This window comes from Eurosta solidaginis, chromosome 2, assembly GCF_040869045.1.
Source record: "Eurosta solidaginis isolate ZX-2024a chromosome 2, ASM4086904v1, whole genome shotgun sequence".
In the NCBI taxonomy this organism is placed as follows: domain Eukaryota; kingdom Metazoa; phylum Arthropoda; class Insecta; order Diptera; family Tephritidae; genus Eurosta; species Eurosta solidaginis.
In genome coordinates, this window is record NC_090320.1 from 78,172,782 (window position 1) to 78,199,945 (window position 27,164).

The following is a 27,164-nucleotide window of genomic DNA, read 5'->3' on the forward strand; positions in this document are numbered from 1 at the left end:
TCCAGGTACAGTGCACTAGGTAACCTTCGAAGAAGGAGGACCTAGACAATGGTAGGTGCATTAAAATGAGCACAGATAAAAAAAAAAATGAGCACAGATTTTTGGAAAATTAGAGCAGGTTCTACTTCAACACCTGCAGGTCAGTCAGTCTTTCGGATTTTCCGACTCTTACAGTCTCTTCCAGGTGCAAGAATATGCCAAAGAAAGAGCAAAGGTGATTCTTTAGGGCAATAAAGTGTCTGATATCTATGTAACGATATTTGCTGACAGCCAAGCTACCTTAAAGTGATTAAAATTGTACATAATAAAATCAGATATCGTGCGGAGGTGCGGTGCTTCGCTGGCGTTTATAGGGCATCTCAATGCCTTCCTATGCTGCATATGTCCCAGGGCACAGCAATATTGAAAATGTATATAAACGAGGTTGACAACTCCGTACGATCACAACTGGTTATGTTCTGCGGGAAAATCAAGGAATGTACTATGATTGTAAGGTTTCAAGTCCCTTATAACCATATTTGGATAAGAAAAGTGTTCCTACACTCCTCAAACTTTAAACAAAACTGTAAGTACTGCGGCATCGAATACCGAAGATATTTTGTGATACCGGGTTTTGGGATCATCCAGAGATTGTTACCTTTAAATTTTGGTTCAAAAATAATTATGTGACGTATACAAATATGTATGAGAAGTTCAACCTTAAACATTTATTTCAGTCCTATGTTTTAAAACGAGTTCAAAACATATTTTGTAAGCAAAGACAAAATTAGTTTCTTTATATACAAATTTAAATAAATTTGATTGTACACTTAATACAATAATTCTTTACTCTAAAAAAATTGTTAACTTATAAGTTCTTCTGAAAGCAAGATCTTAACTTGTTACACATATAACCGGCAGTTCAGAAACATCTTTCAGATTCCACACTAGTAGGGGAAATTGTAATTATACTCCAATTCTAAATGTAAACCACGAGATCCATCGGATAGAAAAATTTCTGTTGGTTGGATTGTAAATTATAACTTTTGTTTTGAATAGTTTTAAAGTAAAATCTTATTGACGGATATCTACTAGGACTTTGGAGTTCAAAGCCATTAACGGAAATAAAGGTATTCCAAGAGGAAAATCAGTGACATGTTAAGGAAAATTCTATCCCTGCTACTAACCTTCTTATCAAACAGTAATCGTTTTGGTGGTGCTTGCCCAGTCGTGAGGACTGACGGTTGTTTCTCAACAATGAGCAAAAGGACTGCTTTTAGTTTTGCCAACAAATTGGCGGAACGTACAGATTCAGAATTTGCGAAGGCCGATGGATTTATGCATTTTGGAATTACATTCGAAGGGCTTGCCGGCCCCTTATCTTATATATTATTTCTAATTGCTGCTTTTATGTGCAGGTCCCTTTTTCGCTCTTATTTTGAATGCAAATCTATAAATAAAGTTTTGGTTGTAAAGATGGAGATTCGCGTTTTTAGCAGCTTTGGGCATTATTGGTCGTAGTGCTTTTGTTTGGTTATATTTTATTAAAATAACTTATTAAAAATAAACAATTGTGAGCACACAAAGAAATCTATTTGCCCTATGGCACTGTTGTGAATATTTGATTGGAAGTAACACTGCATTACCGCGGATGCAAGCGGATGTAAGTTTTTATTGATAGATGATTGATTCATAGAACAGCTGATTTCTGTTGATATTTGATTTTGTCGCATAAGATGCGCACGGGTCGGGCTAGTTAATTTAAATTTTCTTTAGTATTTTGATCTTCACCACCTAAAGTACTTGAACCTGGGAACAATTGCTATACACCAGCGCCAACTTAACTAAATTTCCGAGTTTGGTAAAAGCAACGATAAATTACGATAGCCTTCTTAAAACTAATCATAATTTCTAATGTGGTTATAAAAGTTGCTGGCTATTTTGTTCGTGAGGTTAAACACATACACACACATGGTTGTTGACAATCATGCTCTTATACATTTTTGGTATTGGGGAGCGTAAAAAATAATAAATTCGTCTTTAACTGGGTCACTAGTAGAATATATCGGTTATCCCAAAAACACAGGCGCATATTTGTAGTCAAACTCATACATATGTATGTATGTTCGTATCCTTCGACTCGCACACATATGTAAGTATTTCTTAAATTTACACAATTTCAAATGTAAAATGGTTATTTTGTTTCCTGAAATCCGTATCATATTGCACAAACACAAAAAGCGACTCGACTTACATAATATCTTCAGTGTAAAAATGAATGAAATGCAACTCCAACCAAAGTTGCAAATTGCTTACTGCGATTTTGGTAAATGCTGTTGTTGGACGAGAGCACGATGAAGTTTTATGTATTATTGCTGAATGTAAGCCAACATTGGACAACTAAAGCTCGAAATTTAACCACCTGCTTTTGGTCCATACGTGTTCGCATTTATGTGCATTTAAATGCTTGTAAGCGCGTACATTCATTAGCCCAGAAGAAAACTCGTGTTCGTGAAAGTTCTTTCCTCCATAACGTATCACAGTACAGCACTAATAATCGATGACAATAGATATGGCGACTAAGGCGTTACGACTATTGGGAGTTTTCCAGGGCCTTTACCATGCGCGGTTCCAGGGGGAGGAACCGCTGGTATTGATTCGTACAACAATATTCTCCAAGGCCTAACGCTTTTAGCATTCGAACGAAAACCCACACTGATGATGACCCAAAGCAGAAATCAGTTTGTCTTCAAACCAATTTTGTGGGAAAATCAATACAACAAAACGAATTTCTAAATGAATTATGAACGATCATCTTGTCCACTCTTATTCTTTAGCGATATATATCTCATAACAGGGTTGCATAGCGGACTTGTAAATGTTAACAATCTTTTCTAGGTAATCGATGTTTCTCGGGGTTTCCGAAAATGTCCAGTCCTTATAAGTTTTTTTTTTTTTAATAAAAAAAGATATACAAATTCCACGCAGTTGGTTATATCTCTAAAGAGAAAAGACTTAAGGCTCCTCATGGGCATATTAACTGGATACTGCCTCCTTGGGTCACATGCTTATAGGTTAGACCTCGTCAGTAACAGCAGATGTAAGAAGTGCAAGCTGCAGAAAGAAACGGTCCTGCGCTTACGAGATTAATGCTCTAGCTTTTAGGGGAGGCAGAGTTGGCTAGAAAACTTGTAGTATTTGGCAAGAGGACGGAGTTGTTTTAAAACATAAGTCCTGATACCTAACCGCGGTTCTTCCGTTTGGTCGTCAACAAATTCTGGTAACATACTGGCGACAGTCAGTATATGTGAGGTCTTTATTGACGGGTCCGTTCAACTTTACATAAGTCAGCGATATCAGAATGTTTCACAACAACTTATGGTTAAGTATGTTCAATAAAAATTTCAAAGATGTGTAGATAGGCAATAGTACCTTAGAAAACTCGTTGTTATTTCTACGGTGGGATTGTGTGTAGATAAAAAGGAAACTTTAAGGGTCTGGTTGGATTATCAGAATCCCTGAGCTTTTTACAATCGGATTCGAATTTGGCACTTTAAAGTTCTTTTTCCTGGAACCCTTGTATACCACCAAATCCGGATGCTTATTTTTGCATACATACATACATACTGTGGCGAATTTTCACATCACTAAGCTGTTATTAAAATAAATGCACAACAACAAAAACATTAAAGCAAGCTACATAAACACATTAATCATCATTTACACACATATATAGAAAGCGACGAAGAGATTACTCACACGCACACATGTAGTCATCAGCAGAAGTAGTTATTCACCCATACACGCATATAGCTATAAGAGAAACATAAACTACAAATAGGTATACATGTATATAGGTAACAACCAAACAAGGGATACAATTGTTCTGGAATACAGTTTCGCGAAATGACTAGACCTTAGAAGAAATGGATGAACGAGAAACTGAGAGTATATAAGCAGCGGAAGCTGAGGAATCAGTAATCAGTTTTGATTAAAACACGCTATTGGTTGTGAAGTATAATTGTGAAGTACTACTCTCAAAGTAATCTTAATAAAGACCAGTTTGCAATATATTGGAGTGATTTATTCGACAATTTAGCGATTCGAACGTTAGCAGAAGGTTGGGATTAAGTGGAATTTCACTAAATTCGTTACAATACGGACAGACAAGCATGGCTAAGTTTACGCAGCACGTATTCACCTAACTGTTCGTAAATGCGGAGGCAATAAAGAGATCCGTCCTTTTTTAAAAATTGAGGGTTAATTGAAATTGGAAATGACAATGTCCAAAAGAACGTTCCTAAGGAGGAACAAATTGTCAATGCATAAATGTGGGTATATCGATTCTACAGAGTACCTTCTAATAATTTTCTTTGTTCTTTAATGTCCCAGCTCTCAGATGGATTATAATTAAGGACTTGAGTCAATTAGGATTACACTCACAGTATAGTTCCGCCCTAATAATTCTCACTCAGATGAAATTAAAAGCCAGCACTAGGCCCCCAAACAGCGGGTTGAAAATGCTTTTTTTATAGGGAGTGCCTTTTTGTTCACAAGAAAATAAGACATTCTGTTCACTTGGGAATTGAACCTTATTTTATGTCGATTGTAGCAGGGCAGCAACGGTTTTCGTCACATCCGCGCCTGTCACATTCATAGCAAACCACGAATTTTTTGGAGCGACCACAGAGTCAGTAGCAATAATGAGAACAATTGAAGCATAGTACTTGCCACGTACTAGAATCTACAATCGTGGGATCGCACACAAAACGCTTTGTAATTCGTTATATTGCTAGGTTCATATACATACATATGTATCTAGGAATTGCAATACAAACATAATTATCGATTAATAAATCGTAGTTACACTACGCACAACTCAAGAACGGATGAACCAATTTGGCTGAAAATTGGTGGAGAGGTAGCTTAGAACCAGTGAACGGACATAGGATACTTTAAAAAAAAAAAAAAAAAAAAAAAGGATACTTTTATACCGTTTTGGCTAGGGTCTTGAGATCAAAACGTGGACCTGGGTAATCCTGGGATGTGTTTGTACAATATGGGTATCAAATGGAAGCTGTTTATGAGTACTTTGATACTGGGTATTTTTCGTACCCCTGGGTGACTAGGGTCTCGAGATATAGGCCAAAACGTGGACCCGGACACCCCTAGAATGTGTTTATACAATATGGATATCAAATGAAAGCTGTTGATGTGTGCTTTAGTAGCGGGTAATTTTCATACCTATTTGTTACTAGGATCTCGAGATAAAGGCCAAAATGTGGATCATGGTAATACTAGGATGTGTTTTTACATTATGGGTACCAAATTGAAGCTGTTGATGAATGCCTTAGTAGAGGGTAGTTTTCATATCTATTGGTGACTAAGGTCTCGAGATATAGGCCAAAACGTGCATCAGGGTAACACTAGGATGTGTTTTTACATTATGGGTATCAAATTGAAGCTGTTGATGTGTGCTTTAGTGCAGAGTAATTTTTATATCGCTGGGTGACTAGGGACTCGAGATATAGGCCAAAACGTGGACCCGGATACCCCTAAAATGTGTGTGTAATATGATATCAAATGAAATCTGTTGATGTGTGCTTTAGTACAGAGTAATTTTTATATCGCTGGGTGACTAGGGTCTCGAGATATAGGCCCAAAACGTGGACCCGGATACCCCTAGAAGGTGTGTGTAATATGGATATCAAATGAGAGCTGTTGCTGAGAGCTTTAAAGTAATTTCCATTGTCATACTCGATTTAGTCGCAGCAACCTGGCAAAACTGATAAATAAGCATGCGAAGCCGAAATAAAGACATGACTTAATAATACCCACATACCTATTTCCATATGTACGTCCTATTCGATTTGCCTGAAATTTGGTATATTAATTTGCCTATATTAGTATTTACCTTCCTTTTTTCCGGGAACTAGACCAGAGACGGACTGGGACTGGGATTAGGACTAGGACTGGGGCTGAGACTCGGAGTGGGATTGGGACTCGGAATAGGACTGGAACAAAATACATACCACCCTCTGGGACTCACAATAAGGGATGAAGAAGAAGAGAACTTGAGAGAAAAGAAAGGAGGGAAGGAGAAGGAGACTGAGAAAGGGATAGAGTGAGACGAAGATAGAGATAGATGAATCAAAAAAGACGGAGGGAGTAGTGAATAAAAGGATTAAGAAAAATATAAGAGGGGGAGGCAGAGTTAGACAGAAAACGCTTATTAAGATGTATGCAGATAGACCAAATTTAGGGCAGAACAACGTCTGCCGGGTCTGCTAGTAATTATATAAATTTTTTTTAATTTTATAATGAAGCAAAGGAATTATTTTCATCGCCAACTACTTTTTACTTAACAATGATTGGAAAAAAAATTTTATAAACGTTTTGTCGTTAGTTGACTGCGGGTTAATCTGCAGCCGTACTAGATTTTTAAAAGTGCGCTCCGCAGGTACTGGAGAGCCAATTTTGGAATGACCCATACACAAGTTTTGATAAACAATTTTCATTTCCTCCCAAGCGTGGACAGTATTTCGTTTAATACCTAAAAGCATTTCTACAATTATTTTACCATTAATCGGTGGGTGAAACATCAAATAACGATACAGTCGATCGAATAATCGAAAAATTTTATCAAATGAATAATCATAGCCATCCCTATAGATATGTATCAATACATGTAGTATATATTTTGAACTAGTTGCATTGTTGAGATTCCGCAACATTTTTGTATCGACTTGCATTTTTTCTAAAAGGATAGAAAGCAATATAGAAAGACAAATAAGAAAAATAATCTAGATAAATGCACACAAACATACAGCAACCATTAATATTCGACCGCATTCAATAATCATTTTGGATTTCCTTTAAATTATGCCATGATTTCCTCTGCGTGCTTCTGTGGCTGCCAATTTTCCGCTCAATCGTAATAACGAACAGACAAATTATGGCCATTTTAAGCTATTCAACTACAATTCTTGGGGTCTTTATTTCGTTTTAAACAAGAACATAGACATACAGGGTCGCATCTACAGCTTTGAGGCCATGAAAATCCTCAGAGTTTTAAAATTTTTTTAAGCCTCACATAGTCAAGCGCTAAGCCAGCCACCGTTAGGTAAAGTGATGTGAGGGGCTGCCTCCCACCGCAGTTGCATCGAATTAGTTTCTGATAAAAAAAAATCAATCAATTAAGAAAAAATTTATCATAACAATAATAATGATAAAAAATTATTGTTAGGCCTTGAGCTCGATTCGAACCCGCGATCTTAAAATCAGTAGGCCGATATAACAACAAAAATTGTTAATACATCCCAGAGCACGGGGAAAAACAAGTGTCAATAAAATATGACACTTTGGCAGCATTGCCAACAAACAAGTCCAATTTTCACAGCTATTCTGCAACAGATGTCGCAGTGGTGTGAATATCAATTGGCACGAACCAGAATAGAAGTAGGATTAATGAAGACAAACAAAAAACCGCTGTGGTGGCTGAATGGTTATAGCAGCGGCGCCTAAACGTTGCCGATGAAGGAATTTAGCAGTTCCCGAAATGGATCTATACAACGAGCTTTGGCAGTTGTCTAAAATTTTTTCTTTCTTCTATTCTAATTTAAAAATTTTTTCAATTAAGAAAAAAATTTATCATAACAATAATAATGATAAAAAATTATTGTTAGGCCTTGAGCTCGATTCGAACCCGCGATCTTAAAATCAGTAGGCCGATATAACAACAAAAATTGTTAATACATCCCAGAGCACGGGGAAAAACAAGTGTCAATAAAATATGACACTTTGGCAGCATTGCCAACAAACAAGTCCAATTTTCACAGCTATTCTGCAACAGATGTCGCAGTGGTGTGAATATCAATTGGCACGAACCAGAATAGAAGTAGGATTAATGAAGACAAACAAAAAACCGCTGTGGTGGCTGAATGGTTATAGCAGCGGCGCCTAAACGTTGCCGATGAAGGAATTTAGCAGTTCCCGAAATGGATCTATACAACGAGCTTTGGCAGTTGTCTAAAATTTTTTCTTTCTTCTATTCTAATTTAAAAATTTTTTCAATTAAGAAAAAATTTATCATAACAATAATAATGATAAAAAATTATTGTTAGGCCTTGAGCTCGATTCGAACCCGCGATCTTAAAATCAGTAGGCCGATATAACAACAAAAATTGTTAATACATCCCAGAGCACGGGGAAAAACAAGTGTCAATAAAATATGACACTTTGGCAGCATTGCCAACAAACAAGTCCAATTTTCACAGCTATTCTGCAACAGATGTCGCAGTGGTGTGAATATCAATTGGCACGAACCAGAATAGAAGTAGGATTAATGAAGACAAACAAAAAACCGCTGTGGTGGCTGAATGGTTATAGCAGCGGCGCCTAAACGTTGCCGATGAAGGAATTTAGCAGTTCCCGAAATGGATCTATACAACGAGCTTTGGCAGTTGTCTAAAATTTTTTCTTTCTTCTATTCTAATTTAAAAATTTTTTCAATTAAGAAAAAATTTATCATAACAATAATAATGATAAAAAATTATTGTTAGGCCTTGAGCTCGATTCGAACCCGCGATCTTAAAATCAGTAGGCCGATATAACAACAAAAATTGTTAATACATCCCAGAGCACGGGGAAAAACAAGTGTCAATAAAATATGACACTTTGGCAGCATTGCCAACAAACAAGTCCAATTTTCACAGCTATTCTGCAACAGATGTCGCAGTGGTGTGAATATCAATTGGCACGAACCAGAATAGAAGTAGGATTAATGAAGACAAACAAAAAACCGCTGTGGTGGCTGAATGGTTATAGCAGCGGCGCCTAAACGTTGCCGATGAAGGAATTTAGCAGTTCCCGAAATGGATCTATACAACGAGCTTTGGCAGTTGTCTAAAATCTTTTCTTTCTTCTATTCTAATTTAAAAATTTTTTCAATTAAGAAAAAATTTATCATAACAATAATAATGATAAAAAATTATTGTTAGGCCTTGAGCTCGATTCGAACCCGCGATCTTAAAATCAGTAGGCCGATATAACAACAAAAATTGTTAATACATCCCAGAGCACGGGGAAAAACAAGTGTCAATAAAATATGACACTTTGGCAGCATTGCCAACAAACAAGTCCAATTTTCACAGCTATTCTGCAACAGATGTCGCAGTGGTGTGAATATCAATTGGCACGAACCAGAATAGAAGTAGGATTAATGAAGACAAACAAAAAACCGCTGTGGTGGCTGAATGGTTATAGCAGCGGCGCCTAAACGTTGCCGATGAAGGAATTTAGCAGTTCCCGAAATGGATCTATACAACGAGCTTTGGCAGTTGTCTAAAATTTTTTCTTTCTTCTATTCTAATTTAAAAATTTTTTCAATTAAGAAAAAATTTATCATAACAATAATAATGATAAAAAATTATTGTTAGGCCTTGAGCTCGATTCGAACCCGCGATCTTAAAATCAGTAGGCCGATATAACAACAAAAATTATAAAAAAAAATCATCATTCTGTTGGCCACGTGCTGCCTGCTTCTGCACACGAAGACTTCGAGTCCGCCATAAGGTGTAACTAAACCTAAACATCTTGAACTGGACAACACGAGCTATGTCAGATGTATAAAGAATGAAGAGGTGGAATCATATCGTCACTTCATGTTTAGTATTTGCGTAGACAAGGTGAAAATATCTGGATTGTGTTTGCTTCTCCTGAAGGAGTTTCCAACGTTGATGTCTGCCTTATCCGGAAATCCGCAGCGATTCACTATAAACCAGTGTTACCCTTGGATAATGAATTAACCATTAGAGACTGTGTGTTTTTTTAATACTTGTTATAATTTTTACTATAGCATTATTTAAATCTTTCAACTTAGAGCCCCTTTTAGAATTTTTAAGAGACCGCGGATAATGTTTTATACTTCCTGAGAATCTTTTTCAAGCGTTTGGAGCTAAGACAAGGCGATCGTTAGCCCAATTCTGAAACAGGCTGTTTATGAAAGAATCTCTGCCGCAGGGTGTTTTTGAACTGGCAGTTAATAATACAGAGGTCTAATTGAAATAGTGGTAAAAGTGCGAAACGTGAAAGCCGTTAACACTTTGCTAGATTGGCCCTAAGTAAAACCGGCCCTGCATTTCGACATATGTTGAAAATGGATAGAAGATGATTGTGAAAATAATGGATCTCAAAATTTGGTGTAAACCTATGTTGATTAGTGATGACAGTGTGATTGCAGTCAATTACCATTTCTTTATATGATTTGACAAATGCATGAAAAAGCACCACATTAAACATTTATTCTGAATGATATTTGTTAAAAAAATCTTGCAAACGTGTAGATTCTCAAATTTTGAAATGCTCGTAATGCTCGCGAGCTTCTCCATATTTAATTTAATCGAAGCATTGGTGGTTTTATATCGGAGCTTACGATTTCTTCCGGAGCACAAGCGAAAATTTCCATAACATCACAAATAAAAAACACCGAAATGCATAGAATTTTGCCAATGCAGCGATTAAAGTTAATGTCGAGAAGCTCGTGAGCATTGCGAGTATTTCGAGATTTAAAAATCTTGCGAGAAGCCGAGTTCTTGATATCTCGGAAAAAATTTGTATCATTAGAAAGGCAATATAATATAATCAACGAAAAAACCACAAGTAAAAATAAAACAGAGTGTATAAATACTGTGAAAGAGCGACTCAATTAAATTGAATGAAAAGCTCGCGGAATTTACGGTATTTCGAGAGGATGGATATTTTAAAAGTTATTTTTAAGGGAGTTCAGAGTTGTTAGTTAAACGTGATTGCGATCAACTTCACATACATATATGTATACATATACTGTGACGAATATTAGTAACACTAAGTGATACTCACATCACTAATCTGATACTAAGTAAATAAAGCTACAACAACAATAAAGCAAGCTGCCACACTTGTATGTACATAAACAAATTAATCATCATGTACACACATACATAAAAGCAGCAGAGAGATACTCACAAACATTGTTTACTATATAGTTTGGCAGCTTAAATAGAGGTTATGTTGCGAATAGAGTGGAAGGCAGTGGACTAGGCAGTCGAATGTCATATAATGAAGGAATGGTGTTCGGAGTTTTTTCAAAGTTAAAAAAAAAATGATAAAAGCTTTAATATAAATAAAACTATTGTTTTAATAACAACAAAAATACCTTATATATTCTATATATATAAATTCGTAAAGATTATCTCACCTTAAAATTTGTGTTAAATAATCTAAAGTTTTTTTTTGAAACTGAGTCGAGAACTGTGCGTGTGAATGTGCGAATTTTCACCGATCAGCTGTTAGTTGCGCTACTTGGTAAAATTTACAATGCTTACAAACGCATGCCATCATCAGCTACTACTTCGCTCACATATACACACGCATATGGTTACACACTACAAATACACGCGCGCATGGCTGATGACCAGGTAGAGGATTCTAGAAGAAGAAACATCTAGACATTTGGGCAGAGAGTATATAAGCAGCAGAAGCTGAGTAGTCCGTAATCAGTTTGATTTAAGCAAGCTATTGGTTGTGAAGTATCAGTGTTATTGTGAAGTACTTTAATAAAGACCATTTTGCATTATTGAATATTAAAGTTATTTATTCAACAGTTTAGCGATACGAACGTTGGTAGAAGGTGTAAAATAAGCGGAGTTTCACTAAATTCGTTACAATACATATCGCTCATTTACTTCAATAGTGTCATAACTCAAAAAACACAATTTTCCAGGAGAGCCGTTGAAAGATTTCAACTGCCATATGTGTTGCCCATATAAAGGCATATTTTCATTTTTATAGCACATGGTAAATTTTTAACTGATCACAAAGATTTTTTATACAACATAGATCATGATATAGGGTACGTTTATATGTTATTAACTCAAAATTCATGTTTTTTGAGTTATGACACTATTGAAGTAAATGAGCGATATGTAGTCGACAGCTAAGAGCAGCAGTTGTTACTCACAGATACACACGCATATAACTAGAAGAGAAACGTAAATATAGGTACATAAAGGAGGAATAAATAAGCAGGAGTTTTTAGCTCGATATGTTGTTTAACGCTTTTATCTAAAATATTGCAGCGAGGCACCAACTTCGCACCAGTACTTCCAAAAATTGCTGGTGAATATTCTTTGATATTGAACTTAAAACTGCTTTAAAGAAATTTAAAATTTATGACGTTTATTTCCAATTGATTTAACATTATCTCGAATTCTCAAAATATTCGCTTTATTTATTCATCGTATGTATTTCATAAAATTTTAGCACCTCCATATATTTTGTTGTTGTGATTGAACTTGTTGCTTCATATCACAACACGTTTTCAAGAGTTGCAAATTCAAACCCTGGTACGCTCAGAATAACCGAATAAACTCAAAATATATGCAGGAAAATAAAATAAATTTAAAAACAAGTAATGCTATCCATGTTATATATTTTCCTTACATACAAATGAATGAAGTTATTTGATATAGGATTTCGCACGTACTTTTATAAGGCCAAGCGAAAACTAAAAAATGACAAGTAGGAAAGTCTGAGCTCGCTTGGAACGAAATAATATATACTCAGCTGTAGTTTTTTTCAATAAAAAAACAACAGTTTGCTTATTTGTATCATATAAAAAAAATATATATATATATTTTCAAACAATTTTACTTCTGGTTAGGTTAAGTTGGTTCGTCCGTGAGGACCTCACATAGACTGAATGAGTACATTGGGATACCAGAATGACACGAGCACAAAACGTGCTCAATCGTTTCCTCCGCCCATCCTCAATACTTTTAATGACATAAGTCGAACAAAATTTTACCAATCCTTGTGAAATTTAGTAGGGTCATAGATTCTATGATGATAACTGTTTTCTGTGAAAATGGGCGAAATCGGTTGAAGCCACGCCCAGTTTTTATACACAGTCGACCTTTTGTCCTTCCGCTCCGCCGTTAACACGATAACTTGAGCAAAAATCGATGTATGTGTACTAAACTTAGTCCACGTACTTACCTGAACTCACTTTATCTTGGTATAAAAAATGGCCGAAATCCGACTATGACCACGCCCACTTTTCCGATATCGAAAATTACGAAAAATGAAAAAAATTCCATAATTTTATACCAAATATAAAAAAAGAGATGAAACATGGTAATTGGATTGGTTTATTGACGCAAAATATAACTTTAGAAAAAACTTTGTAAAATGGGTGTCACACCTATCATATTAAGTAGAAGAAAATGAAAAAGTTCTGCAGGGCGAAACCAAAAGGCCTTGGAATCTTGGCCGGAATACTGTTCGTGGTATTACATATATAAATAAATTAGCGGTACCCGACAGATGATGTTCTGGGTCACCCTGGTTCACATTTTCATCGATATCTCGAAAACGCCTTCACATATACAACTAAGGGCCACTCCCTTTTAAAACCCTCATTAGCACCTTTAATCTGATACCCATATCGTACAAACACATTCTAGAGTCAGCCCTGGTCCACCATTATGGCGATATCCCTAAATGGCGTCCACCTTTAGAACTATGGCCCACTCCCTTTTAAAATACTCTTTAATACCTTCCATTTGATACCCATGTCATACAAACACATTCCAGGGTTACCCTAGGTTCATTTTGCTAAATGGTGATTTTCCCTTATTTTTTCTCCAAAGCTCTCAGCTGAGTATGTAATATTCGGTTACACCCGAACTTAGCCTTCCTTACTTGTTTTATATAAAAGTGGGCTTGATCTTTAACCGATCTCGCCCATTTTTACTAGAAATATTTTCTGCTAAAAGGAAAATTTGTGTACCCAATTTTATTAGGATCCGTTAATTTTTCTTCGAGTTATGGCTCCCGAAACATAGAAAATTGCTTGGTCATATATGGGGCGGCGCCATGCCCATTTTTTAATATTTTAAGTTTTCCTATTTATTGCTATAAATCCACTTGGGAAATCAAATACCGTTGATATAAAGCTCGTTTTCGCTAAGATATAGCTTATTTTATTCGTACACCACCCTTTTAAAATCTTTTGTATAAAAGTGGGCGTGCTCCTTAACCGATTTCGTTAATTTTTCTTCAAAGCATTCCTTATAGTAAAGGCAACCCCTCTGCCGAATTTTGCTACGATAGGTTTAACGATTTTTTATTTATGATTAATAATATTGTAAAATTGATTTTATCAGAAGTGGGCGGTACCACGCCCATTTTAAAAATTTTTTTCAAATTTTTATCAAGAGTCTTAATATCAGTCCACATGTCCAATTTCAACATTCTAGGTGCATTATTTACTAAATAATCAGGTTTTTTGTGTTTTCCAATATGTTATATATATAAAAAGTGGGCGTGCTTATCATCCGATTTCATTCATTTTCAATACCAATCTATTTTGGGTCCAGATAAGCTCGTGTACCAAATTTGGTGAATATTTATTCAAGTTATCGTGTTAACGGTCGGATGGACATGGCTCAATCAAATTTTTTTCCGATGCTCATGATTTTGATATATGGAAGTTCATATCTATCTCGATTCCTTTATACCTGTACAACCAACCGTTATCCAATCAAAGTTAATATACTCTGCGTGCAAAGCACGCTGAGTATAAAAAAATGTATATTTTTTAAATGTTCAAAAAATTTTGATGGTTCCCTTAATAAATAAATTTTAATTTAAATTTTTTTCAGTGCTACAATATTTTTGAAAAAATTTTTGTTAGTGTAAATTTGAATATCATACCGAACTGCCTTGCCTTCATATGTAAGTGCTTTTACTCTGCACTCTCATATGAAATTCGCGCACTTTCATATGCTTCGAATTTATGTGTGAGGGCATATGGGAGTGCCTATTCTTCAGGGTAAAACAAAAATAAAAGTGCTAAATTTTGGGTCAACTTTGGGAATTGAAATTTTGGGAAGAGGGGGCGAGACACTCCCCATTTCAAACCTGTTACAATTTTCGTGATAAATCCTACCATAATCCTAATCAGGTGCAATTAAATTTCCGAAAATTTTAAAAATTTTCGAATCGTCATATTTATCAGTATTTGGTAATGAATCCTTCAATTCTTCCAAATTTTCGAAAAAGTAGGCGTGGCTATGGTCCAATTTCGACTATTGTCATTACTAATCTATTCTGAGCGCACATAAGGCTGAGTTTCAAATTAGTTAAAGTAATCGTATTTACTTGCTAGTGGATAGATACTGATAAAATTGATACATTACATACCACCGCTATGCGATTAAATTTATAATATTCTGTGTACAAACACAGCAGGGTATACAATAAAAAACCAAGGAGTGGACTTTGAAAAAACATGATGAAGAAAATTGCCTTAAAATACACTGCTGCGTTGGACCTGAGTTCGCATATAATTTTGTGATTACACTATTCAGTCTTTGAGGATGTCTTCAGCGTAGTGATTAGGTGATGCACCGAAAACTACATACATATGTAGATATGTGTGTATTTATTCGTATTTCGCCAGCATAAAAGCTAAAGGACCACGTAGCTAACATCCTCTCTTAAACTGCTAGGCATTGCCGATGCAAACAAACCCAAAAAATATTGTAGGAAGGTATGTATAAAAGTAGATATGTATTAGTGCCCTGAAGTCAATTGGATGATGGAGAAGCAGATCACGATGAAATGAACGTCTGATGTGTTAACGAGACAGTTCAGTTTAGAGTAAACAAATCGAAAGACAACTGACGGCAAGAAGCAAATACAAGCAGCAGAAACGTCAAAGATAGCCGGATTGGGGCCCGAGACAAGCAATGAAGTTGTTCGCTTGAGGAATTAAGCAAATAGAATCAGACGTTGAGAATTTGTTGAAGACGCATTCGTGGCAACAAACGAATTGGTTAGTATTCACAAGTGGTGCGCGAATTGACGATTGCAAATAAGTTTAACAACACAAAGCATAGGAGGATGACTTCAAAAAGTATAAAACATTTAGAACAAGACCATACACGGCAGAAAATAATAGCAGGAACAAAGTGAAGTTAAGTTTATGGTAAAGAGATAATAAAAGCGGAACATACTTAATGATAGTTATTGGCAACTGATGCTGTTGAAACGATGATTATATGATGGGCAATGGTCATAATAATAATGGTAATGATAATGATTTGTAATGGACATGATGACAATCAATATGCAACATGCTGATTAGAGGCAACTGCCAACACTTGTCCGTTTCTTCACTCATTCAAGCGTTGGTCTTAGTAAACACGTAACCACTCAAGCTAAGCACCTTTTGAAAAAAAGTGAGACAGCTAGCCACTTAAGATCCACGGCCCACGTTAGTACGTATGAGTGGCAACAAGAGTTGGATTGACGGAATTTGCAGCTGATGAGCCAAACTTGTACTTATTTGATACCGTAGTCTTCCTTATTGGTAGGAATGCATTTGAAAGGTTTGCTTTATTGATTTTTTAAGTGGGTACACTGTTCAATTGTATAACATTAATCAGATTAAATAATAAATACAAATTGGAACTTTGCAAATTGGAAATTTGTGATCTATGTAGTTTTTTTGTTAAATTGGAGAATTATTTAGAGAAAGTCCATCTTAAAACAAATTTTTTTCTAAGCAACAATGTTTTCACAACATATTGGCCGAAAGACCGATTTCTGTTTAACATTTTGTGGCGAATGATAGTCAGCAAAGACATCGACCTTCATAATTTTCAATTTCGTCTATCGTATATATATTTATGGATATAAAGATTTTCTTACAATTTTCACGATTTTTTACTATTCGAGACGCATTTGAGACGAGCATTTCGAGCATTGGCCAAAAATATTTGCTTTGACTCGAAAATGTATCGTGTTACTCAATAATTTATCGCTAACTATTTAAACTCAATCGATAAATATGAAGCCGTAAATTTTTTTATAAAAATGAAAAAGTAGCATTGTGTCTAATTCATATATATCCTGAAGTGGGCGTGGTCCTTTATAGTAAAGGCAACCTCTCTACTGAATTATGTTGTGATAGGTTAAACGGTTTTGATTTATGATTAATAACATTTTTAAAATTGTGGGCGGTGCCACGCCAATTTTAAAAAATGTTTATCAAGAGTCTCAATATCAGAATTTCAACATTATAGGTGTATTATTTACTAAATAATCAGGTTTTTTGTGTTTTCCAAAATGTTATATATATAAATAGCGGGCGTGGTTATCATTCGATTTCGCTCATTTCAGATAGCGATGGGAGATGAGTGCCAAGGAGCCCATGTACCAAATTTCGATGAGATATCTCAATATTAACTCAAGTTATCGTGTACACAGACATAAGGACGGACGGACATGGCTAAATCAATTCCCTTTTTCATCCTTAGCATTTTGATATATGAAAGTCTGTATTTATCTCGACTCGCTTATGCCATTACGATCATTATTTAGCGTAGCGTGCTTCGCCTACCACATCGTAAACCTGGGTTCAAGTCCCGGGCAAAACAATGGGGAAATTACCCCCGGACCCGAGGTTTCTGAGGGGGCCCGCGATTTAGAAGTACTACGACATTTTTTTTTTAATTCAGGAGATTCTTTAGTTGTTCCAGGTGCAATTTTTAAGCCGAATTTCAAATGCAGCGAATATCTGTATTTCGTTTTAATATTATAGTGAAGTTGTGAAAAATAAAAATCTATATATATAAAAAGAAAGGCTAAAATGTGTGTTAGTTGGTCGCCGGTGTTTGAAGAGATGCGTCGGTCGATTTTGTTCAAACGTGGAGCCGGGTACCCCTAGAATGTGTTTATATAATATGGATATCAAATGAAAGCTGTTGATGAGTGCTTTAGTACAGAGTAATATATTATACCGCTTGGTGAATAGGGTCTCAAGATATAGGTCAAAACGTGGACCCGGATATCCCTAGAATGTGTGGGTAATATGGGTATGAAATGAAAGCTGTTACTGAGAGCTCTAAAGTAATTTTCATTGTGATATTCGATTTAGTCACATCAACCTGGCAAAACTGATAAATATGCATGCGAAGCCGAAATAGAGACATGAATTAATAATACCCACATACCTATTTACATACGTCCTATTCGATTTGCCTGAAATTTGGTATATCAATTTGCCTATATTAGTATTTACGATCCTTTTTTCCGGGAAGTAGACCAGAGACGGACTGGGACTGGGATTAGGACTAGGACTGGGACTGAGACTCGGAGTGGGATCGGAGCTGGGACTGGGACTGGAACAAAATACATACCACCCTCTGGGACAGGCAATAAGGGATGAAGAAGAATGAGAAGAACGTGAGAGAAGAGAAAAGAGAGAAGGAGACTGAGAAAGAAATAGAATCAGAAGAATATGGAAATAGATGAAGCGAAAAAGACGGAGGGAGGAGTGAATTAAAGGATCAGGAAAAAGTGAAGAGGGGTGGGGGAAGGGAAGAGTTACACGGAAAAGCTTATTAAATGTATGCAGATAGGTAAAATTTAGGACAGAACAACGTCTGCCGGGTTTGCTAGTATTTTATATAGAAAAATTGATGCACTGGTTATCTAAAGCAATGTTGATGTATGGAAATTTACTCCAGTTTACTTATGTTCACATAAATATTCCAAGTACAGACTTAGTCTATTTCAGAAACAAACATTCTGCATTTTTGCAAATTATTATTATGAAGGAATAAAAAAATGGTTGCTATGAAATTTTTTAGTATTATTTATTATCTTTTCTTTTCTATACTCAGTTGAGCAGAGCTCACAGAGTATATTAACTTTGATTGGATAACGGTTGGTTGTACAGGTATAAAGGAATCGAGATAGATATAGACTTCCATATATCAAAATCATCAGTATCGAAAAAAAAATTCGATTGAGCCATGTCCGTCCGTCCGTCCGTCCGTCTGTCCGTTAACACGATAACTTGAGTAAATTTTGAGGTATCTTGATGAAATTTGGTATGTGGGTTCCTCGGCACTCATCTCAGATCGCTATTTAAAATTAACGATAGCGGACAATAACCACGCCCACTTTTTCGATATCGAAAATTTCGAAAAATCGAAAAAGTGCGATAATTCATTACCAAATACGGATTAAGCGATGAAACTTGGTAAGTGAGTTGAACTTATGACGCAGAATAGAAAACTAGTAAAATTTTGGACAATGGGCGTGGCACCGCCCACTTTTAAAAGAAGGTAATTTAGAAGTTTTGCAAGCTGTAATTTGGCAGTCGTTGAAGATATCATGATGAAATTTGGCAGGAACGTTTCTCTTATTACTATATGTCTGCTTAATAAAAATTAGCAAAATCGGAGAACGACCACGCCCACTTTTTAAAAAAAAATTTTTTTAGATTCAAATTTTAAAAGAAAAGTTAATATTTTTACAGTATATAAGTAAATTATGTCAACATTCCAGTAATGATATGTTGCAACAAAATACAAAAATAAAGGAAAATTTCAAAATGGGCGTGGCTCCGCCCTTTTTCATTTAATTTGTCTAGGATACTTTTAGTGCCATAAGTCGAACAAAAATTTACCAATCCTTGTGAAATTTGGTAGAGGCTTAGATTCTAGGACGATAACTGTTTTCTGTGAAATAGGGCGAAATCGGTTGAAGCCACGCCCAGTTTTTATACACAGTCGACCGTCTGTCCTTCCGCTCGGCCGTTAAAACGATAACTTGAGCAAAAATCGATATATCTTTACTAAACTCAGTTCACGTACTTATCTGAACTCACTTTGTATTGGTGTAAAAAATGGCCGAAATCGGACTATGACCACGCCCACTTTTTCGATATCGAAAATTACGAAAAATGAAAAAAATGCCATAATTCTATATCAAATACGAAAAAAAGGACGAAACATGGTATTTGGATTGGTTTATTGACGCAAAATATAACTTTAGAAAAAAACTTTGCAAAATGGGTGTGACACCTACCATATCAAGTAGAAGAGAATAAAAAAATGTTGCAGGGCGAAATCAAAAGCCCTTGGAATCTTGGAAGGAATACTGTTCGTGGTATTACATATATAAATAAATTAGCGGTACCCGACAGATGATGGTCTGGATCACCCTGGTCCACATTTTGGTCGATATCTCGAAAACGCCTTCACATATACAATTAAGGGCCACTCCCTTTTAAACCCCTCATTAATACCTTTAATTTGATACCCATATCGTACAAACACATTCTAGAGTCACCCCTGGTCCACGTTTATGGCGATATCTCGAAAAGGCGTCCACCTATAGAACTAAGGCCCACGCCGTTTTAAAATACTTATAAACACCTTTCATTTGGTACCCATATCGTACAAACAAATTCTAGAGTCACCCCTGGTACATCTTTATGGCGATATCTCGAAAAGGCGTCCATCTACAGAACTTAGGCCCACGCCCTTTTAAAATACTCATTAATACCTTTCATTTGATACCCATATCGTAAAAAATAAATTCTAGAGTCACCCCTGGTCCACCTTTATGGCGATATCTCGAAAAGGCGTCCACCTATAGAACTTAGGCCCACTCCCTTTTAAAATTATCATTAACACATTTCATTTGATACCCATATCGTACAAACAAATTCTAGAGTCAGGCCTGGTCCACCTTTATGGCGATATCCATGAATGACGTCCATCTATAGAACTATGGCCCACTTCCTCTTAAAATACTCTTTAATACCTTCCATTTGATACACATGTCATACAAACACATTCCAGGGTTACCCTAGGTTCTTTTTACAACATGGTGATTTTCCCTTACTTTGTATCCACAGCTCTCAACTGAGTATATAATGTTCGGTTACACCCGAACTTAGCCTTCCTTACTTGTTTTTTTAAACCTTTTTTTTTCTCAAGCTGATACTAATTTTAAATGCTTCTTTCCTTGGTACGATGAGGTTTGATACATATAAAATACATTGGCATTGAAAGTTAATAAGAAGAGTAATTCGATTTCCTCACCCCTGCTCCCCGGTGGATCCACACCTGTTTCCTACTCCCGGGCAGTATAAATCTGTTGGTCAACCAACCTAGTTTTTTTTTTGCTCTCTCTCTCTCTCTCACTATCACTTTTGAAGAATAAACAAATTTGATTACAAAACATTTAAATTTGTTTCACTGTGTGTGCTGGTTTCCTCTGTCAGGCAAAATATAGTAAATTAGTTTTTTCGATGGCATATACTTTTTTCGCATTTCCAAATGAAGCAAGTAACCGAATGAAGGCAGAACTAAAAAAGGCGATCTTCAATCGTGAAGAATGTAAAATGGTAATTCAACCAATGCTTGATTTCAATATTTTGCTTGACTGACAATAAAGAATTCTTCAAACGTTGATGGCAACGTGACGCTGCATTCAAGCAGCTGCTGTTGTTATTACTGGTGTGTGCGCCCGCTGAATTGATTGATAAATGCATCAGGAAGCGATGGCGTGATACTTTCGTGAGTGCAATGACAAATCTTCTCAATCTTAATGATGAAAGAGCCACTACTTGAATATCGAAAAATTCGTCAGCAATGAGCACGGGTCAAATCTAAAAGAGTTGATTTTTTTTTCAACACGTCCAAATGAGGAAATTTCAATTGAATCATTTTAAAGAAGTACCAATAACGACTTCTAAAGAATAGGCACCGAAGCGGTACTGCATGATACCTTGATGCGTATATGGAGCAGTTGTCTTGTTGCCGAAAACTGGTCAATATGGAACAGCGCACCGACATTTGGACGTGGATGTCGTCGAGGACATGGTCGGTTATAATACCAAAATAGGCGAGACAGAAAATGGGAAGCTTAGGAGCATAGTTTTTGCTTTTGCAGCATAGCTCATCAATGAAAGGGCGTACAATGCTAACTCCTTCTGGTGGTGAAGGTAGCCACAATATGTAACAATTAAACGAAAGTGGGGTTAGAACACGATCTTGAGGTAACCCAGTCTTTAATGATTCTTAATTTAGAGGTGACGTTCCTGAACTGGACCGACACCTGCAGACCACTCAAATAATTTGTGGCCAACCTTTTGGGACTGGGTGAAAGGGTAGACTCTTCCAAGTCTTGGAGTAACGTGGTGTGATTGGTTATATCAAAAACTTTTGACAAGGTGTTTTAGCATCGGCATTGCAATCACCTCTAGGCCTACAGCTTTTGATGCTTTAGAAAGTTTTATTGCTTTTTCAACCTTTATGGCAGCGATGGTAACGGGAGACGAACTGGGTGTGGATTTGTCAACCGAGCAATGCATTACGTACTGGCACCAGAAAGCGCTCGATGCATTTCTTCGAATCCGATAGCACTGAATATTTAGTCATTGGGCCTAGTCGGGTTGAGAGGGACTTTACTGTTGACCAGAGCTCACCAAAACCGACAGAGGGGTTACAGCTCTTTCGATGTTCCTTCCATTTCGCTTGCTTGTGTTTATCCACATGCTGTCTGATGCGAAGTTCGTGGCCCTTATTTGAAGTCGCCAGGGTCTTGTTGTCTCACAAAGTCTCAATCTCTCCCCAAAGATGCAGCCTCCTTTGGAAAATTCGGCCGGATCTACGAAATTCTTTCAGCGGACCCTGCGGAAAGCATCTTCCATTTCACGGACATCAGTCGGGATTGTGAGGGCAGCAAAAATACATATCTGTGTATACTGTGTAATATTAGTATTAGTTTTTTAAAATAATGAAAGTACGGCGTTTGGACGTGACGAAATCGGGTGATCGTTCCAGCGAGAGGAGGATGGACAGATTATCGGCTGTGAGTTAACTCAGTTGACAAGTCCAGCACGGAAATATCTGGCGAGCTATGACAATCCCTACCACACGTATAATTGCAGTCATCTAGTCATTTGATAATTTTTTTTTTTTTCTTCAAGAAACCAAAACTTAAAACAACCGCAATTGGAATCGAATTAGTACCGAGTGGATCGGTGAGGAATTTTCAGAAACAATGTCTGAAACTTTTCGAGCAGTGAGCTATCGAATAAAGATATTCTTTCTGAGTTCAAATCGTCGCAAATGCATTTACATGCAGGAATGCCGATGAAAGTCATTTGTGGAGGAATAAAAATAATTTGGTTTGAAGACGTTACCTCATGCCGACTGTGTGGCTACCTTCTGAAATTTCGATAGAAATCTACAAATGAAAGAAGTCTGCATTAAAAAGTAAATTTTTTCAAAATATATATGTAAATGTTGCGTTTGGTGTGGAAATATAATATATCCGTCCCTCAAATTCTAGATAAGGACATTTCATGAGTTAATGCAGATAAAGTCGTCTTCTGGAGAAGTTCCTTGTTATCACTCTTTGCATTCACTGAAGCTGCCTTTAATAGTTTTCTTTTGTCTAATCACATGAGTTTCCGATTTCCATAAGTTTCTATTTAAATCTCTTAAATTCAATAAACCATGTATGTCTGTATGTAGTCGATTGTTGAATAAGAATAATTCGAGTGGAAACAATGAAAGGCAAACGTTGTTGCCTTTTGGAATCGGCAATTAAGTTGGCTGACGGCACGTCATCAAATGGCCAAACTTTGATTGAACAAAGGCTTTGAAAAATTTACATGAACAAAAATAAACAAAATGTAGGAAATCGAAAAAATTGCAGCTTCCAGTCGAGGAAATACTAGAGTAAACATGTACACCAATCTGTAGTATCTACTATTGTACCTTTGGATATATGGGCATTTCCCGAAAAATGTGAACCAAAATAAACGAAGGAAATCTTTATTTGACAAAAGACGTGGCTTTTCGCTTGGAAAAAAATTTGTTTTTCAAACCGGAATGAAAAATAACAAAGATTAAAAACAAGAAAGGAACAAAATAAGTAAAAGTATATGTAAATTTTCCTATTGCGATTTCCGAATGCATGCTACAGCCTTTCAAAATTGGTATTATAAGGCTATTTTTTAGCCAAAATATTGTGCGCGTCTGATTTATTTTTTAATTGCATGTTTTGATTGAAAGTGTCAAAATTGGGCTTCGAACAAAGTTTGCAATAATTTAAACAGTTAATACTTTGGCTCGCATGGATATATTAACATTTCATATTATGGCTTTGATTAAGTCTTCCATAATTTTTTTACCACAGAAACATTTAGTAAAATATAGCAATCTGTTGCAACTTTGGCTGTTGATATGTAATTTTAATGCTCTGGTAAGCACCAATATCTCTTTGGGTATTACAGCTGCAGCTCTTCTAATGTATGTACCTACTGTCCTAGTCCACAGACTTGTTATGGCCATAATATGTGAAACGAGAACCATATTTTCGATATCCCCTTTCAGATAAACTCTATCGTTCCTCTATTGCATTGTTATGTTATATCGCCTAATTCCTTTCTTAGTTTAAAATAGCTTTTTGATGCTGTTTCAGAGGTATGCGTTAGATATCTGAACATGGTTTGTGAATGACTGACCAAAAATAGAACTTCCTAACTCCATAACAATATATTAAAGGATTCTAATTTTATAAATTTTCTGCTGCTATAACATTTTTTAAAGAAGTCAAAAGGCCTTACCGAAGTGACGATTTGCTCAATAAAGAGTAGGAAATCTCTATATTAAATACATAATACCTAGGTAATCTATTCATACAATCCCGTTCATTAATTCAATACCCAAACGATCTGTAACATTACGGTGCATGCGCATTAAGCGCCACGACATTTAGCGAAAGCGACGCTAGCTCAAAAATAAAGCTGACTCCAGAGCGGAAGCGAGAAGCGTTCAGATGAAACCTGTAAGAGTGCGGGTTCAAATCCCACTTCCGTGATAAAAGGCTCTGAAGAGATTTACAAGGTATAATCGAAAAGCTGTGGCCTTGTACGTCCTGATGTCACGTTGTTTCAATTTTTGCCAAATTCTTAAATAAACTTATTTCGACTGGCCCATTCACATACAAAATTTCACGAAACACTGTCATAAACATTCTCACTATACAAAAAAAAATACTTGCTAACATATTTTGTCTCCTATTCTTTTGTTTAAATGCAGTGAAAAAAGTTGGAAACGTACCAAAGTGTGGGAAAAGTAATTTTACTTGCAAAGTGAGAAAGCACTCATAGCAGTCTACTCATCATACATGGAGTTGAACGTATATATGAAAAAATTTATTGTGACTCGACCATTACGTAGATCTCGTATCTTCCTCTTGCTGTTGTGAGGTTCCATTTTGGAACCTCTGAAAAATTGATGTGACACCAAACGCAGTATTTTTAGTTTTAAGATCTAGTTCTTTTATTTATTAAGTTGTTGTATAATAAATGTATTTTTAATTATTTTACACTTATTTATTAACTTTAGTTTGTACACCTCGCTCATTTTAGTTTTAGTTTTTTTTGCCCACGTCCGTGCCATAGTGTACCTATACAAGTGTGTTCACTAAGCGATAAACGTCAAAACTACAAACAGCCTCGCTCACCTGATGGAAATCTCAGGTCTAGAGTCGCATTTTTGGTCTCAACGACAACATTTTTGACTACCAATCGTATCGACTTTTTCAATTTTTCAATCATTCGGCGCACTCGGTAATGGTATCCATTTTGAATTCGCTGTCATTCCGAATCCAGCGAGTGCCTGTCAGAATGCTTGACAGATAAGTCAACACACTTGTACTTGTACACTATGGTCCGTGCTTTCTTGTGTCGTTCAAATTTTAATAATGGCCGGTAGAGTTGGCAAATATCCGTGTACCTGTGATTTTGTCACAGGTACTACATGATCACAGCTGAACGCTGTGACTGCTTCTGAGGAATAGCCGTGACTGACCGACTGTGACAGCATCTGCACTTCGTTCACAATCACGTTTAATTATAATCTCAATCACATGAGTCAATGAATCTGTGATTCGTGCTGTGACTAATTAGCAGCAGATGGCGCAGTCGCCATGTAAAATCATGCATGTATATGTATTTGGAATGGATATTTTTTTTGCATTCAGTTTTGAATACGGTTTCTATTGATGTGAATACGTCTGTTACATACGTTCTGAAAATCGTTTCATTTTTAATTTTCGCGTATTGACTGGACTGGGGCGATTTGGAGTGTAGCACTTTAAGCTTAAAGTTTTATAAAAATTAATTATTTATGAAAGATGTTAAAAAAATCCAAAACCAGTTTCCTATGGCAGTTTTTTGAAAAGGTGGATCATTCTTTTTCCACATGCAATATTTGCAAAAGCAAAATATCTTATAAAACATCGACCAGTAATTTGAAGAGACATATGATTCGGAGGCATCCGACCGTACAACTGGAAGAGCTTGCGGTAAATTTTAACGACTTCCAAGATTTGTTAGTGTCCCTGTGTATGTATGCATTTCCCTTTGCAGGATAAACCTCAACCTATCGAAATTGAACCTGTCATTGATACCACCGAAGAGCAGCCATCAACTTCCAGTGCAGCACCAAAACGGATAACACAATGCAAAATTATAAAAAAAACTATCGCCCAATTTCAAAAGAGGGTTTGAATAGCAAGCTTCTGCAGTTATTTACTATAGACTTACAACCATTCAGCGTTGTAGACGACAGAGGATTCAGGGAATTTGTGAAATCTTTGAACCCTATGTACATACTCCCAAGCAGACGGGTAGTTTCCAAAACCATGATTCCTGCTTTGTACGAACAGTGCAGACATAAAATGCAAGGAATGGTACAAGGCGGCAACAAATTTTGTATTACAACGGATTATTGGACTTCAAGAAATGTTTCTAGCTTCATTGCTGTGACAGCACATTTTGTATCACCGGAGTTGGAGCTGAAATCCATACTATTGTCGGCTTCAGAGCTCAATATTAGCGATACACAAAATTGTATGTGACTGGAATGTAGAAAGAAAAATTTTGCTTTCTGTTTCCGATAATGCCAACAACATAAAATGTGCCCTTACAACAAAGTTGAATTGGAAACATTTTGGATGTATGGCTCATACAATGAATTTGATTGTTAAAGATGGGTTGCGTGTAACGGAAGTTGCTGAAATAATCGATAAGATCAAAGGTATAGCTACCTATTTTAAGAAAAGTTCTTCAGCCAATTTTTTTTTTCTTCAGCCAACGTAGCCTTTCTGAGCTATCAACGAAACAGTGGCAGGGACCCGTTGAAGCTGATTCAACAAGTTGGGACTAGGTGGAACTCTACTCTTGCAATGATGGAACGATTCGCTGCGCTTGAGGAAGCAGTAAAATGTACGCTAGTTATTTTAAACAGGGGCCTTTTAAC

The 27,164-nt window shown here is 36.2% G+C and overlaps 1 protein-coding gene across 5 annotated transcripts in view; it reads right to left on the minus strand.

Moving 5' to 3' along the window:
• drl (derailed) overlaps nucleotides 1-27,164 on the minus strand; it is a 380,401-nt gene that overhangs the window by 142,001 nt on the left and 211,236 nt on the right. For 2 of the 5 annotated variants that reach the window (XR_010949576.1, XM_067765853.1), the window contains exon 1: nucleotides 25,366-25,403. The exons of the other annotated variants lie outside the window; for them this stretch is intronic. The gene's annotated coding sequence lies outside the window, so the exon portion shown is untranslated. Of the gene's footprint in view, nucleotides 1-25,365; nucleotides 25,404-27,164 lie in introns of those variants that run through there. 5 annotated transcript variants of the gene reach the window in all.